The sequence below is a fragment of the Malania oleifera genome, chromosome 4, assembly GCF_029873635.1.
Source record: "Malania oleifera isolate guangnan ecotype guangnan chromosome 4, ASM2987363v1, whole genome shotgun sequence".
NCBI classification, from domain to species: domain Eukaryota; kingdom Viridiplantae; phylum Streptophyta; class Magnoliopsida; order Santalales; family Ximeniaceae; genus Malania; species Malania oleifera.
In genome coordinates this window covers 27,634,245-27,652,412 of record NC_080420.1, presented here as the reverse complement: position 1 = coordinate 27,652,412, position 18,168 = coordinate 27,634,245, and positions in this window count along the sequence as shown.

The following is an 18,168-nucleotide window of genomic DNA, read 5'->3' as shown; positions in this document are numbered from 1 at the left end:
TCAACTAAAACTATTTCAACATTCTTTATAATTTCTTAAGGCTAAAACTTGCACACTTTATTCACATGCTAGTTATTGTAAGCTTCATTTATTGATAATGCTAAAATCAAAAAAATTATTTAACATTTACTTCAACTTATTTAGCTTAATCCTCTTAAACTCTCTAAAACTCACTTGGTCGATCTAGTGCCAATATTGATGAAATCCAAGTTACTATTCTATTGATTCCATGGAAGAGCTTCACTATCATCTATCACATGCTTCTTATTATGTAGTGTTCTTTGATTTTTCTTTTGCTATTGCAAGCCCAATTGGTTCATTCCCCTTGCTTTGAATCAATGCTTATTCATTCACTCAAAGGCTATCACACCTCACTTTTAGCTGCTACCTATACACAATATTACATCCATCTAGAATCAATAATGCTAACGTTACATGCAAAGAAGTTAGATTTCTATAATAAACAAGCAAATAACTAAATATAAAAACATGCTAATTAAAGTGGCTACATTTGCTAAAGTTGAAGTACAAAAGAAAGGAAAAACTTTTTCTTAGAAGCCATCTATACATTCAATAAAGAAAATTTCTCTTTATGCATGGATGCTCAAGTGAATTGCTAAACTATCCTCTCTCTTTATAAAACAAAATACAATGATTCATTTTAGAAATTTAATTTATTGTTAAATAATAATCCTCTTGTTTATAACATTACCTTTTCTTAAAAAAAAAATAATAATCCTCTTATTTAACCTACTTATAACTTCCATATGATAAGTTGTACCATATCGTACAAATTTAAATAAATGATCTAACCTATCTTCCATTCTACTTAATTATAAAAACATTATCTAACCTATCTTCCATCCTACCCCTTTTCCATTTTTCTTAAGATGGCTTCCTAAGACATAAGTGATTTAAAAGTCATATTTTAAATGATAGTATATATGTTTCCCTCATGTGTTCCATTGTTATATCCTAAACTAAATATGTACTATAAGCAATCTCACTTATTTCCTCTTCCTTGCTTATTGCTTATAATTTTTTCCTTAAATTTTGGTTGGACCATCTTTCATTGACTTCCATCAAATTGGTCCAAATAAACTTTGTTTAATGCAAAAAAAAAATTTATTATTTTTTACAAGTATTGGTGCCTTTCATTCATATGGAGAGCATTGAAAGCTCTGTCCAAAGAAAATGGTTATTAATGCACTTTGTTAATTTCAATTCTAGGAGCAATTTATGCATTGACTTACAATTTTTCTTAACTCTGAAACTATTTGGAATTTTAAGACCCTCTTCTTAAACTACTTGATTAAATACTAACCTTATACGTACAGAACACTTATATTATAACTAAACCACTTTTGTAACAATTCCCACAGGAAAAACCTCTAAAATCTCAAATCTACTAATCACCAATTTAAAAATCTGTGACTTGCGCCGAACAAAATTGTTGACGGTTTCAACAAACCGTCCACAATTTGATGCAAAGAGCTATTCTTGTTGCAGACTAAAACCGTCGACGGTTTGATACTGAGAGCAAACCATCTCCTATACCGTCGACCAATCCGTGGATGGTTTGATCCTACAACTAGCCTCCTTATTCATTGCGTCGGTATGCTTTTTCCGGTGCATGCGTTCCACTCAAATATGAGTCACATCTCCAACAATCTCCACCTTAGCAAATATTCACCACTTAGGAGAAAACTGAAAGCATAACCTCGCTGCTCTACCTGGACCACTAGATTGGGACCGCCTCTCATCTAACACTTGGAGACATAAACCAAGTCCAAGCGATACTTGAACTTGTCTGTGGTAACAAGAACTCCACCAAACTGAATATCCAACTCCTTGAATGATCATTTAAAACACAATCCTACCTTGACAGCCTCAGCCACTGCCAAGTACTCTGACTCAATTGTTGAAAGTGCAACCTGAGACTGTACCTTAGATTCTAACAAATAGGCCCTCCTACAACATACCCTATTGTAGACATCATGTCATCCAAGTCCCCTAGTAGCCTGCATTCACGAATCTCACAATTGACGGATCACTCTATTGCCCACCGAAGTACTCCACTGCACTGGCGTAGAAAACATTTGACATTACCTGAACATCACAGTCCGTCCTTGGGTATTGAGCGGTAGACAGTTTACATTGATTCGCCACCAGTGTACCATCTTGAGATAACCACAATCTCCCTACGTTTATGTCCACAAAGCCACCCTGAGATAATCCCAATCTCCCTATAGCTTTATACTTGCGAATCTCTAACCCAAGAATCCTATTGGCAGCACTCAAAACCTTCACGTCAACTTCCTTTCTCAACAGAGTCTCCAATTGACTAACCTCAATTGGAATCTTCTCAAAAATTGGCATGTCATTCACATAAAACATTAAAACAATTACCCCCTTTCATCGTATCACCCTTTTCCCCTCTAGAAGCTCCACCAACTCCCACAGTTGATTCTTATGTAGTTAACTCCATCTTCTCTACCATAGCACTCGTCCATCTACTTTTCCCTTTGTTGTGCACCGCATCTTGAAAAATAGTTGGAACCTTACTGATAGTGATGAATGCATAAGACATTAGGTCATCAAACTCATACCTGAGAGGTGACCTGATAGTGCACCTAGGCCCATTGTGATCATACTAGCCTCCTGAACTAGAACTCCATACAATATGAACAATCTCATCTTTGCCCTAAGTCTGTAACTTCACCTGCATCACAATCTCTTTTTTGCTCCACTTTGTAGTGTGATATTGTAGGTCTCTTGAGTTAGAACTCCCTACACTTTTGCTTCGAGTCTCCAACTCCACCTGCACAACATGCTCGTTGCTGGTGCAGCATTTTGGCACCTATTTCTCTTCATCTACCAAAGTACGCTGCAACATGTCTTTAACATCAAGAACCATGTCTTATGTAACCATGTCTTATGTTTTTCATTGGATTACACAACTTGAACCCATCTTTCTTATACTCCGGAAAGTTGTACCATCTGAACATTGCACTAAGCTTAGATCCCACCTCACTAGAAACGTGCATGACTGGATGTTCAAACTCTCTCAAACTAGAGAAGTCTACCACATGACCTGTCCAAGCCTCTCCCGCAAGTCTCCCATCTAGTGATACCTTTCGCGATCGGTTAATTGAGAAACACTTCATACTCACTAACTTTACCAAGAAGTTCCTTACAAGCCCTACATACAATCTGTTATGCTCACAAAATTCTTTTAACACTAGCGTACTTAGCTCCAATGTCAAACTTGATGAGGAAATTTCTCTTAGCCTTGTATTCCACCTCAGCTACAAGTTAAACCTAGCAAATATCTCCAACCCACATGAGATACCCCCAGACCTTTCGTGATAAACTCATGAAGTACCCATGTCCAACCCGTGATGCTACCCTCACCGATCCCCAAACATCCAAAACAATATTTCTAAGAATACCCTCCATTTTTTGTGTGGTTGTTTTACACAAAATGATATTATCTGACTCGGAACTCTCAGTTACAGTTCCACCTACAACTGTGTTACCCAGTAGTGCATAAAGATTCCCTATTAACCTATGTCCCTTCATCACCATCAAGATGCCTTTACACACCTTCATTGTCCCACTTTCAAACTTGTAACTATACCTATTACAATCCAAAGTGCCCAATGATATCACATTCTTCCATAGATTAGGTACATGTCTTACACCACATAAGTTCCTTACCACACCATGATATATATTGATTCTGATATCCCCCATTCCAAAAACTTTACAGACCATGTCTTTTCCCATTAAAATGGAACCAAAACTCACCAATTTGTAAATGGTGAACCAAGCTTTGTTGGGCATCATGTGAAAAGAACATCTTGAGTCTAGGATCCAAGAATCTGTGAGGTGTTCTGAACCCAATGAAATAGAAATCATATCACAATCATTGTTCCCTGAGTCTCCTTCTTTCACTACATTCGCAAATTTTGACGAATCGATCCTCTTGAGTTTCTTCATTCCCCTTCCTCCACTCCAATTTTTTGTGCCCTATTTTCCCGCACTTAAAACAACGAGCATCCTTCCTCCTCTTAGACTACAACTGAGTTTTATTACCACTCGATTAGCTCTAGGACTTACATCTCCTATGATCCTAATTACCTTTCCCCACGAGCACTTCACCTTGTGAACTCTTATTGCTGGCCTTCTTCCACTGATGGAACCCTTGCAATGCACTCATGATATCCTCCAACTCCAAGATTTCTTTCCCCCATGTCAGAGTCATGACTAGATTCTCGTACGTAAGAGACGTAAGTAGGGAATTAAACAGCATCAACGTCTTGTCTTCTTCCTTGAACTTCATGTCAACTCGCTTCATATCACTAATGATATGATTGAATACATTGATGTGCTAAGTCAAGTATGAACCCTCTGCCATCTTAAGCCTATATAGTTTTTCTTTAAGATACAACTTGTTCATCAATGACTTGGACATATACCGACACTCCAGTTTCAATCAAACAGCTTTCGGTGATTCCTCATCAATGACATGATACATCACGTCATCAGCTAGACAATGTCAAATAGTGGACACAACTTTCGCTTCCAACTCCTTCCAACTTGTGTCTTCTATGCCTTCCAGCTTATTTCCGTATAGTGCCTTCACCATACCTTACTGCACCAGCAAGTCCTTACCCCTCATCTGCCAAAGTCCAAAATTTCTCGTTCCATCAAACTTGTTAACATCGAACTTCAAGGAAGAGATCCCAGTCATTGCAACCAATAGCTTTAATACCAATTGTTGATACGAACGTGTAGTAGAAAAACCTCGCAAACTCAAATCAAACCGGAACAAGTAATGCAAACACTCAATGATGAACAATATGGAAATTAACAATCAACCACAATGAATAAAGGAAATCAATAAATCAAACAAGACACAAGAATTTACGTGGTTTGGCAATTTGCCTACGTCCACGGTAGCAAGCAATTGTTTTTCACTATAACATGTGAAGCTTACATCAAGCTTGTCATCAAGGGTTTCAAAATATTGATTAAATACTAACCCTATACATACAGAAGACTTATACTCTAACTAAAACACTTATGTAGCAATCCCAAGAGGAAAAACCTCCAAAATCTCCCAATCTAAATATCACCAATTTAAAAATCCATTACTTGTGCCAAACGAAACCATTGACGTTTTCAGCAAATCATCGACGGTTTGATGTTGAGAGTTGTTCCTGTTGTAGACTGAAACTGTTGACGATTTGATATCGAGAGCAAACTGTCTCTTATACCATCGACCAATCCATCAACAGTTTGATCGTGAAGCTAGCCTCCTTGTTCTTTGCAGCACTATTCTTTCCTTGGCGCATGCGTTCCACTCAAATATGAGTCACATCTCCAACCACTCCCCACCCTACTTAACTACTTTAAGTTGATAAAGAGGTCTTGTGCATGGAAAACTAAAAGGTCTTGCAAGCCCCAAAGCCCTCTAATTTGTAATAGCCTTCAAGTGTATATCCTCTAAATATAAGTTACAACTCAACAAAAATGTTGTGTTCTCTTGAAGTTGTTAGAACGTAGGACTTTCATATTGGAGTTTTTAAGTCTAAATCCTAAGGTTATGTTTGGTTTTTAGAATGCTTATTCCCAAAAATAGATTAGTTTCAGTGGGTTAGTTACAATTAGTTATATAAGAAATTATATTGTTACTACAAAATAAATAAAAACATAAAACATTTTATGGCTCCATAATAAGGAATAACTATTCCCAATTTTCATCATGGGTACGTCTATTCATTTCATATTACATGTTCAAATGAAAAAATTAGGAATATACAAGGAATAGCTATTCCCTTGATTCCTAAAATTTAAAATATATTCCATCTTATTCCAAGGAATAAATATTCTGCCAAACCAAACAAGGTGTTGAAAGGGGTACGATATGGGAGATGCGGTATCTCTCCATCGTGCAATTTAATCGCAATATCGGTTTCTTTACCAAAAGAAGAAACGAGACATTGAGTGTTTCCTCGCAGAAATTTGGGACTTCCATTTTGGAGGTTTCAAATCTAAACCGCTATTTGGAACGTCTTAAAAAGTAAGTACTTAATTTATTTGAAATGTATTTGAATTAAATACTTATGTCAACAAGTAATATTTAATTTACACCTAAATAAGTTCTCATTTTAAAAACTACTTTCACAAATTAATCTTTTAAGTAATTATGTAATTTTTTGAAAAAGTATTTTCTAAAAAAAATTTCCTAAAAAAAAAAATACTTATCTAAAGAAATACATTTTACAAGTAGTCTTGGAATATATTTAGATAATTATTTTTTCAGAAAAAAAAAGTTTTATATAAGTGGTTCCACATGATAAAAAATTGAGTGAGACTATGAAAAAGGATATGAGATTAGGGCAATGATCTACCTCTCATTGTTTAGTTGAACTGACTATGTTCCAATGTATGCTTCCAATCAAAACAACAACAACAACAACAACAACAATAATAATAATAATAATAAATAATAATAATAATAATAATAATAATAATAATAATAAAACAAAGCATAAATGTTCCAGTCTAAAAGAGTAATTTTTAAAGTAAAATTATATGATAAAAACCTAGTACTAATAATAATAATAATAATAATAAAACAAAGCATAAATGTTCCAGTCTAAAAGAGTAATTTTTAAAGTAAAATTATATGATAAAAACCTCCAACTTTTTCGTATTTTGGTAGACATAGTTAACCTTACTATATATCCCTATGTTAAATGCGTCTTGAGGTATTATTAGATTTGGTTGTCTAATGACGTCACACTTTATATAACCAATCAATTTCATGAATTTTTGGATAGTTTCAACTAATGTTTATTTGAGTCAAATTGTCCTATAATTGCCTTTGGTCTAAAATGTCGCACACTTGGATAGAATAGTTCATGTGTCACAAATCAAACTCGTTCGGGATATTATGTTTGTCTATGATCGCTTATTTTGTTTGCATTGGATAAGCAACAATCATGTAAACACTAGTATAGGTTTTATTATTTGTCTAAGGCAATTTATGGGACTAAAATACGAATCAATATTGTGTTTGTAAGAACCTATAAGAAGACAACCAATACAACAAATGAAACCTACTACTACAAGAATACAATCACAATTAGACACTAGATTTAATGAGAAAAACCTCTCAAATCAAAAAGCAAAAACTACAAGGCCAAATAGCCCAACCAAAAATTTTACCACTAACAAATTTTGGTGTACGTGCCAAGTTTCCAATGCTCACCAATAGTAACTAATAACCTAGCAATAATTCAATGGTATAGAAGCAAAGACTAGATGACGAAGATGAGAAAATAGAGAAATTTCCCTAAAATAGAGTTGTTGTCATGAACAAAACAATTGACCTAGAGGCATCCAAATTGAACTCACACCGTTCAAAATTGAGAACCAATTGTCCTCTAACTACTGCCAAAATTTTCAATCAAATTATACCACAAATAAACCTTACCTTGTCAACTTGATCAAGACTAGGCAATGGAAAAATGAGCAAATTTTTCGACCCACACTTTGATGGTTGCTACATTTCACACAACCCAAAAGACCTAATTTATTGTCCTCACTTTACAAAAGAAAAAGCACAAATGGGCTTTTAAACTTGGAATTTTCTAAACATAAGAAGGGAGCTCAAACCCAAAAAATCTTTCCTCTTATGATTGTGTGGAAAAATTTGCCATCTTTGTGATTGAATGACGTGTATCATCAAGCTTCTTCCTTGAGTGGCTTTGAAACATATCAATACCATTATTATTTGTATGAATTTTCTCAAATTCTAACAACTTAGAGTTTAGCACATCGCTTACCCAATGATGTCAAATGTCAATGTGCTTCGATCTTGAATGAAAAGTAGAATTCTTATTAAAATGAATAGCATTCTGGTTGTTGCAAAACAATACGTATCTCTCTTGCTTGAAGCTAAGCTTTGAAGAAACTTCTTCATCCATTGCAACTCTTTACATGCTTCAATTGCTACAATAAGCTTTACTTCTATGGTAGAATATGCGACACATTTATGCAATCTTGACCAACATACCATAGCTCCTCCTACAAAGTTAATCAAATATCTTAAAATGGACTAACAGGAATTAGTATCCCTTACCAAATCTACACATATAGGGAGATCCAACTAACAAATGGTTTATCTTCACCAAATGAAAGCCTCAACTTATAGGTACCACAGAGATATCTCAAAATCCACTTCATAATATTCATATGCTCTTTAGCTAGATTTGAGAGAAAACAACTAACTATACCAACTGCATGAGCTATATCAGGCCTAGTATATACCATAACATACATTAAGCTTCCAAGCATTGAAGCATAAGGAATTGTCTTCATCTCTTCCTTCTCTTCATTCATGCATGCTGGGATACTAGCTACCTGGTGTTCAATTTGAAGTGAGTTACAAGAGGACTACTAACCTCTTTAGCCTTGTCTATGCAGAATCGCTAAACTATATTAGAAATGTACTTCTCTTGTGCTGGATACAACTTCTTTGTAGCTCTCTCTCGATTGATCATCATTACCAATATCTATTTTGAAGCACTAAGTCCTTCATGGCAAAGGATTTGCTTGATTGTCTCTTCAGTCATTACCAATATCTATTTTGAAGCACTAAGTCCTTCATGGCAAAGGACTTGCTTAATTGTCTCTTCGAAACATCAATCGTGCAATTATTCTTACCAATAATAAGAGTATCATCTAAATAGAGTAAAAGAATGATACAATCATCACTAGAGTTCAACTTGCAAACATAATCCTTATTTAGTTTCATTTTAAATCCTTCTGCTTGCTCCATGTAGATTTCTTCTCCCTAATTACCATAAAGGAAAGTAGTCTTCACGTCCATCTACTCAATCTCCAAGTCAAGGCTAGCTATTATACTAAACACTACATAAATATAGGACATCTTCACAATAAGAGAGAATTTGTCTCCAAAATCAATCCTTTTTCTTTGACTGAAGCCTTTAACAACAAGTCTTGCTCTATACTAAGGCCTTGAACTTGCTCTTCTTGCTTTATCCTCTACACCCAATTTTTATTCAATGCTTTATTGCCTTAAGGCAACCTCACCAACTCAAAAGTATGATTGTCATGTAATGAATTTAATTCATCTTGCATTGCATCAACCCATATCTATTCCTACTCACTTTCAGTGGCCTCTTTATAACAATCAAATTCTCCCTCATTAGTCAAAATCACACACTCATTAGAAGATTATCTCAGCAAAGGACGTTGATCTCTGGTTCACCTCCTAAGTGGGCTGCTACAAGATTTGCAGGTATCTCTGATTGTTCACTAACAATGTCATCTACTGGAGCATCTAAATAAATCGTGCATGTCATTATGTATTTTGTTTTCCTATATATCATTATGAACATCAGTTTCAACTTGTTATGGTGTATGTGGCAACTAGACTAGATCCATTTCAGTTAAGTCATAATTTCTACGACATTCGATCTTCTTTACCTTTTCAATATCATCAATGGTCTGGCCTTTAATGAACACTACATCTCAACTTCCCACTAGCTTCTTCTTAACTAGATCATATAGTCTATAGACAAATTCATCATGATTATAGCCTATAAAAACACATTGAAAAATCTTCATACTCTAATTTTGACCTTTCATCCTTTTGGAACATGGACATAAGCCTTGCAACCAAAAAATTAGAAATGATCATAGGCTACATCCTTCCCAAACCAAATCTTGCCAAGAATAGCACCTTGCAAAGCAATTGTAGGACCCAAGTTGATCACATATGCTATTGTGTTTATTAGTGTCTCATCCCAAAAGGATCCAGGTAATTTTTCTTCAAAAAGAAAACACCTAACTCTCTCAATAAGCTCCATGTTCATTCTTTCTACCAAACCATTTAACTGAGGTGTCTTAAAAGGAGTACTCTTCTAATGTCTAATACTCTATTGTCTGCAATACTCAACAAATACTCCAAATTACTCACCACCATTATTAGTACCTATTCATTCTAGCTTTTCCTCTATATATTTTTTGACAAAGCTTGAAATTATTCTAAACTTATGAAGCACTTGGTCCTTTTTCTTCAAAGAATAGACCCAAACTTCCTAGAATGATCATCAATAAAGGTTACATAAAATATAGTGCACCATCAAGAGACTTTACCTTCAAAGGACCACAAAACATCATAATACACTAGTTCTGAGAAATACGATTTTCTTGAAGGACTCTTATTCAAAGGACATTTCTTTGGTTCTACATTCTTCGCACCAGAAAGCAATTTTTTTCGAACAAACAATTCAAACCCTTTTCACTAATGTGACTTTCTCCTATGCGATAAGTTAGATGCATCTTACCTCCCTATTGCATCTACACTATCCTTGGAAATCAAGGCCTGCACCATATACAAATTTGAACACTTGTGCCCCTAAGCCACAGTCAAGTTCCCTCCAAAAAGTTTCCATTTTCCCGATCTAAAATTGCTGCAAAATGCTTCATCATTGAGTTTCCCAATTGAAATCAAATTTATATGAATCTGAAGACCATGTCTAGCATCTTTTAAGTACTAACTTTATTACATTTTTAGTAGCCAAGCAAACATCTTCCATGACAATAGCCTCTGATAAACCACTATTTCCGATCTTTAGAAATCCAAAATTTTCTAGAGTATAAGATGTGAAGAATTTTTTCCTTGGTATAACATGTTTTGAAGCACCACTATCTATCACCCAACTTGTCTCATGACATGCGGGATTGATCACTTCTCACTAGGATTGACCACGTTCTCATCACAAATAATGAAAAGACCATCAAAAGTGGAAATAGAAATATAATCACTATCATCTTGACTTTTCTTGTCTTGCTTACTATCCTTGTTCTCTTTTTTCAACTTGAAGCAACACTTCCTTATATGCCCCTTTTTTTGTCGAAGTAGTGATATTCAACATTCTTGTATCTTGATCTAAACTTACTTCAAATTTTGTCTCTTCCTTTTTGGTTTTTGCATTTTCTTCTCCCCTAATTTTCAATAACTAGAACCTCTAATTGTGATAATGAACCTTGAGCCTTTCTTCTCATTTCTTCATTTAAAACACCACTTTTGGAAAATTGTACAGATACCACACCATTAAGAGCATAATTCGAAGTTTCTCAATAAAAATCAAACAAGCTAGGTATTAAGCAACTAAAGTCCCAAAAGCTCTTCTTCAAACGTTATGTCCATTAACAACTATCCAAAATTCCTTGAAATTCATTTAAGTGATCAGATATGGAGTACTCTTCTTTATATATCAAATTCATCATCTTCTTCAACAAATACAACTAATTATTCCTAATTTTTTAGGCACATAAATATTCAAATTTGTCCCACAAGGTTTTGGCATTTGTTTAATTTACAATATGGTTGTATACATTATCTTCTACCCCTTGTCCAATAAAATCACACACTCGCTGATGCTCAAATTCCTATTCCTTATAAGATTTAGGTTTAATTTTTTTAGTAGCAAATACAAGCAAATGTAAGTTTTCAACGAGCAATAGATCCTTCATTTTACCATTTTACATATATAATATGCACCATTCATTTAAATCGAATCACAAATGACCTTACAATTGTCAGTTTGATCAAGATTGCACAATGGAAAAACAAGTAGAATTTTTTGTGCTTCACTTCTCATGTTCTTTCCTCTCTTTGATAGCCACTATACTTCACACACCTCGAAAAACACCTAATTCATTCTCCTTAAAAAAGGACAAGTGGGTCCAACCATGTATATAAGCACCCATCATTCACTCAATTTTTCCAATGTTGGACAAACTCACAAGTGGATTTCTCAACAATCTGCCCCACTTATGAGTTCCAACTGCTCCCCCTTGAACAAAAACCGTCTTCCTTATAGGAGTAAGTCCAATTCTCCATTAGTTGCTCAAGTGGACCTTACCACTCGCACCTTATGTGCTTCGAATTACATTGCACGTGCCTCCGAACCAATCCTACCTCCCACGTCTTGACCCTATTCGGATCCATTACAGGCCTAAATGATCCTTATTGGCCTTGGTCATACAATTGGTCCTCCAACTATTAGCACGTCAGGAGAATTAATTTCACGTCTCAACTTTTACGATGTCGCTCACCCAGAGTTACGAATCGTCGGCTCTAATACCATGAAAATGTTTTGAGAAACCACCACACTTAAACGTGGGTGTGGATATTATATTTATATTTATAGAAGATAATTGCAATTAAATGATATCACAAAAATAATGGAAACTAATCTCCTAGACTGAATGTAATTATCTACAATCATGGGTCAATGATGCTAGATTTGGGAAGTCTCTATGTGATGAGTTGTGTGGTCCTCAACAGGGACCCAAACCCAACAATAATGCCTTGTGGAAATAGTGAGTATGATTACCCAATACATTGATATTTCCTAGTGGCATAGTGAGCATAGAAAGCTCTTTAGAAGAGGGTGGGTGTTCACTAATCCTTGTAGTTGACTTACCAGTGAACTCCCAACGAAAAGCAAAGACTTTGGGTTACCACAATCAATAGCTTTCTTTAAGGATGTTGTGCCAGTCCCACTTTCGCCATCCCAACACATTAAACACTGGTTGAGAATCTAGTTAGCGTACATGTAGTGCATATCGAAGGCTTGTTACTAATTAAAAACAAACCCCAAGACAAATTTGAATCATCTTTCTAAAAAGAAAAATCTTAGTACTTACCCTATGTTCAGAGAGATCTCTAATTTGAATTTATTGCATTGGATTTGAATAAAATATAATATTAAATTACATTAAAATTTGTCCAAATCTATCAAAATTCAAATCCAAATATTGAAATAGATGCTCCCAAATGCAGCATAAAAGTGTATATGTTTTCAAATAATAATCAACATTAAAATTAAGATTTATATATATATATATATCTATATATATAATTATATTTTTCAAATTTGACTTCACATTCTAACAAATTATGTTTCTTATTTTCAAGTATATAATAGTTTATCAAATATCTTTTACAGTTCCCATCCCTTCCAAAAAACTATAAAATTGTTATTTTAGAATTTAAATTTCTAAAACCCCACCATATGCACACACTTAATGTACGCACATAACTCATCAATAAATATATTTTAATATATACATACATATAGTGTGTGTGTGTGTGTGTGCGCGCACGATGTATTAGGTTGTAAGCCAACAATATATATTAATTAAGCTTTAACACTCTCCTGTGCGACCCGACAGTATGCGGGGAGATAAACACAAAATAAATTTTTTAAATACCACAGAATAAATGCGAACGATAATACTAAAAACCTTTGGTAACTAATTATGATACCATGTAAGAATATCACTTTATCTAAAAGCTTTGTGGGCCAATAATGTACACCAAGTTTTAACATATTAGAATATCATTTTTTTCCTAAAAGTTTAAGAAGTTAAGTTGTAGACCAACAATGTATATTAAGCTTTAATACTCCCTGCTTATGTAGCTCGACGGCACGTAAAGAAATAGACACACAATAAATTTTTAAATATCACAAAATAAATATGAACGACAATACTAGAACTCAAGATCACCTGATAACTAGTTCAAATATCATATTACATTACTATTTTATCTAAAAGCTTAATTTGTTAGGTCGAAGACCAACATGTACATCAAACTGTAACATATATATATATATATATATATATATTTATATATTCCTGTACTTATTATGTATAGTTTCCATCCTTGAAATTCTTTATTGGTGAAAAGGGGAAGACGGTGACAAAGGCGACCAAGAGGAGAAAAGAGAAAATTAAAATGGCAGCGACTGCGTGATGAAAGTGACCGTACATGGACTGCAGTTTATCATTTATGCACTTTAAAATGTAAGGGAAGAAACACTCGTCACTGCAAAAGCAAACAATTATTTATTTATTTATTCATAATTTTTTCATATATTATACGTTTCAAAAAATAATAAATAAATAAATAACAGTGTACCACATAGTGTACTGTGTTCTTTCTTCTGAAAAAGGTGGCAGGTGTACCAGCTTTCAATACATAATAATGACTTCCCCTTTGAAAAAAAAAATACACAACGATGACTCTAATGCAGGCACCTCGACAATTAAATATTGTCCTTGTAGCTGTATGTGTGTGTGTGTGTGTGTGTGAGAGAGAGAGAGAGAGAGAATATAAATTTATGTTAAAAGTAAATGTTATTCTATTCTTTCTTATCACATTTGATCATAAATTGTTAATTTTTTAAATAAGAAATTTTTTTTAGAAAAATTGTAATCTTTTTGTTCCCAAAGGCTGCAAGTCAACTATATGTTCTAAAGTTTAATTCAGCGAAAATTTGTTCAAACTCATTCATTATATAAATAATTATTCACAAATCTGCTTTTGAAAAATGAGAAGCTATTCAACTTGTTTTGCCTTACAAGTGACTCAACTAAAGTTTGATTAGACTCGTTTAATAGTTAGGCTTTTTAATAGGGACAAACTAGAGTTGATAAACTCTAGTGAGTTTATTTAGAAAAATAAGGGTTGTCAAGGCATGAACTTGCAATAGGCTAGCCTCTCGGGTGAGCAAAGGAACCCAAGGATTATATTAGTAAGAACCTACTTTCACATTTTGCTCAACAAAATTTTTAAAAATTCAAAAGAGCCCAATGAACAAGTTTGAGAAAGTTAATTCAAACTCAAATTGAGCTCTGATTGGTCTTGAATTTGGTTAAAAATTTATAAAACAAGTTTAATAATTATAAAGTTCGCTCAACTTTGTTCATTTAAAACATTATTTGGTGATCCATTAGACCTTGACTAAACAGGGGATAATCTATCTCTTATCCTAGATCCTTCCAATCATCCTCTTTTCAAGTTTTGAACCTAATATCTATAATATGAAAATCTCAAGTTCTAACCATTAACATATTTCCAAATGAAAAATATTAAAACTTTAACACAAGTAATTAAATAGAGAACTTAAAAATGAATAATTCTTTTTACTTGAACAATATTCAATTATTACGGAAATATCAATCGTAGGTGTATCCCAGCTAGACATAGGGCGAGCCTCACACACATGAATCCTACACCCTTGCATCTAATCCAAATACTGCTCAAGAAGATTTTCAAAATGTAAATAATATTTTTTTTTAATTTCAAAGTAATGTTTGAAAGTATGAATTTGATAAGTTTCAATAAATGTCAACACATTTTATACTATATCTTATCTAAATCAAATACAATTCTAAATCTAAAATCTCTACAAAGATATGGTAAAATATATATATTTAGTATATATGAAGTTTCCATGAATACCTAAAAATAAACTTCTCCCTAACATTATATTCTACATTCCAAAATGCTCAATCCCTTAATTTAAATAACTTTTAAAATATGATTCTTCAATTCTAAATAATATATATGTATAATCCCAAGTATCGTTATCCTATTTTAGAGCATATATATGATAACAAAGCTCGCAGTTAGTGAAGATGATGGTAACGAAAGTTCTCTCTCTCTCTCTCTCTCTCTGGGTTTTGATTTGGTGGGATAGCTTCAAAGCTAGGGCAGCCTTTTTAGGTTTGGACCAGAAATCTTGGGAGAGGGTGAGCGAGTCAAAATAAGAGAGCGGGTTAGTCTTGTCCTGCAGATTCGATGATCACATCACATCCATCAATTAATACCACAATCTCAATCTTTTGGGAGAGCAGATATGCATACCCTGCATCCCCAAACTGCATGCAAAGTCAATTAACCCATTAAATAAAAGAGGGAGATCCACCCATTGGCATATGGATCCAGGACAAGAAAAACTATCCCAATCGTACGTGCATGGGGCCATGGCCCATTAATCAATTAATTAATGTGTGAAAAATATACGGTTTTAATATTGGCCCTTCCCCATGCATGCCCCAGTTAGCATTTTGTTTTTTCCAGCATTGTTCATAGTACGCTAGGAACAGTTGTTATCATGCGAACTAATTAATTAACTGTATCTTTATGTTTGATCAATATAATAAATATAATTAACAAAGAATTAACGCATGCATGCAGAGATTACTACCTTTAAAAAAAAAAAACAAAAACAGAGCATGAAGCTAGAGATCTACAGAAAAAGAGAAACAGAGGTTTTATATAATTTACTCACCTTGAGACTTGAGTGCGTGCTTGATATATATAATGTTGATGGAAGTGTCCCTCAAAAGTTGCCCACTAATTTCCTTCAATGCATTGCAAAGCCAAAGCCCACAAGGGCAATCCTCATCATCCCCACACATATAATGCGGCAACTAGCTTTCGCAGTGATGCTCGCGCTGCACCGTACGAAACTAGGGAAAAAGAGACACTAAGGGAAAGGGACTGCTCGAGAAGATGAAAATCAGGGAGTGAGAGCGGAACAAACCCAAGTTCACAATCACTCTAACACACACATACAGAGAGAGAGAGAGAGAGAGAGAGAGAGAGAGAGAGAGAGAGAGAGAGTCGAAATGGGTGCAGATCGACAGAGGACGGCATTAATTTTGAAGGAAAGAATGATGATGAGAATGCAGCATTACTTAGCATTAGGCTATAATCAATCGCTGACAGAGGGCTGCTCTCTTCTGTGTCTCTGTTCCTTTTTTGCATACATAATAATTAATTGGTTTTATAGAAGGGTCGGTTAGTTACTCGGATCACAGAGTTGCGTGATCCGATTGCAATATTAGGTGGTAATTGAGTACGGAGCTCTGAGCTGCTTTTGCTGCTGCTCTGGTGCTGCAGCTGCTGCTTGCTTGTTGAATCTTTCGATGCATATATATATATATATATATATATATATATCAATGCAGCAGCTGCTGCTACTGCCATTTATAAATATAATAACAGGGGTCTGTCTCTGTTATCTGCGGCCAGCAAATTTAAAAAACAAAAAAAAGAGCAAAGTATATCTGAAGAATCAAAACAAGGAAAAAAGATCTGGCGTTTGCAGAGAGTATTATCATCATGCTTGTCTGCATGCTTTCTTTTTTTTCTCTCTGTTTTTTATTTTTTTCAAATTTTACCGAGCTTTATTATCGATCGGCAGGCTGCTTTTGGTAACATATAGATCCAACCTAACCCGAGTACTGGGGCCATGTGTTTGGGCTGTCCGGTCGCTGTTGTATGTTTCATTGCTAGCTACCTGGGCAGAGCTGCATTTACATGAACTCATCATACATACATATTCATACACACATGCATGCATACGTACATAGCCATACATGGCAGCTTGCTCTTATCCTGTTGATACATATGGCGCCAACCCCTATTTCAGAGTACTTAAAAAATAAGCACTTATATAGTATTTATTACTTAAAAAAATATTTTCACAAAAAGGTAAGGTTTGACTTATATTACAATAAACACTTATTGTAAAGAGTGTTTTTCCCAAATCATTTTTTTGAAAACTATTCAAGTGAATCTTGAGAAATCATTTCTGATAACTTTTTAAACGCTTATAAGGGGCACTATTCATAGGAATGGTCAATGAGATTAAAGGTGTACTTCTCAAGAGGAGGTGAATTGAATTTTCAAAAATTTCTTTATAAACTCTTTAGTTAAGTATAGCCCTTTTAAATTTAGTATGACTATAATCACACAATCACTTTTCAATTTAACTTGATTACAATCACAATACCAATAATATCACAACCCAACTTCTAATATCAATTCTTCTATAGATAAACGACATGTAAGATCAGCTATATATTTCAATGAAAAATATCAAGATAGACTTTTCAGAAATTTGATCTTAAATACTCTGTATTTTATCTTCAATGAGATAATTAAATGCACAATGTTTATCCCAACTCTATTCTCAAATTTCAATATTTAGAATTTATCCAATCAAACATCCAAGATAGTTTCTTGATTTCAAATATGAACAAAAATCAATATTTCAGCAAAACTTCTAGTATGCAGCAAATTCTCAACAACCATATAATCATACACGCGGATTATATGTGTAGAGATCCTGAAAAACGATAACAATGAAAATAATACGGAAAAAGTGAAAAATAGCTTGGTGCAGGATCGAATCGTCAATGGTTTGGTGAGTTGACTTTTTGAGACCGATCCCTATTTTGATGCTGACAAAGCACATG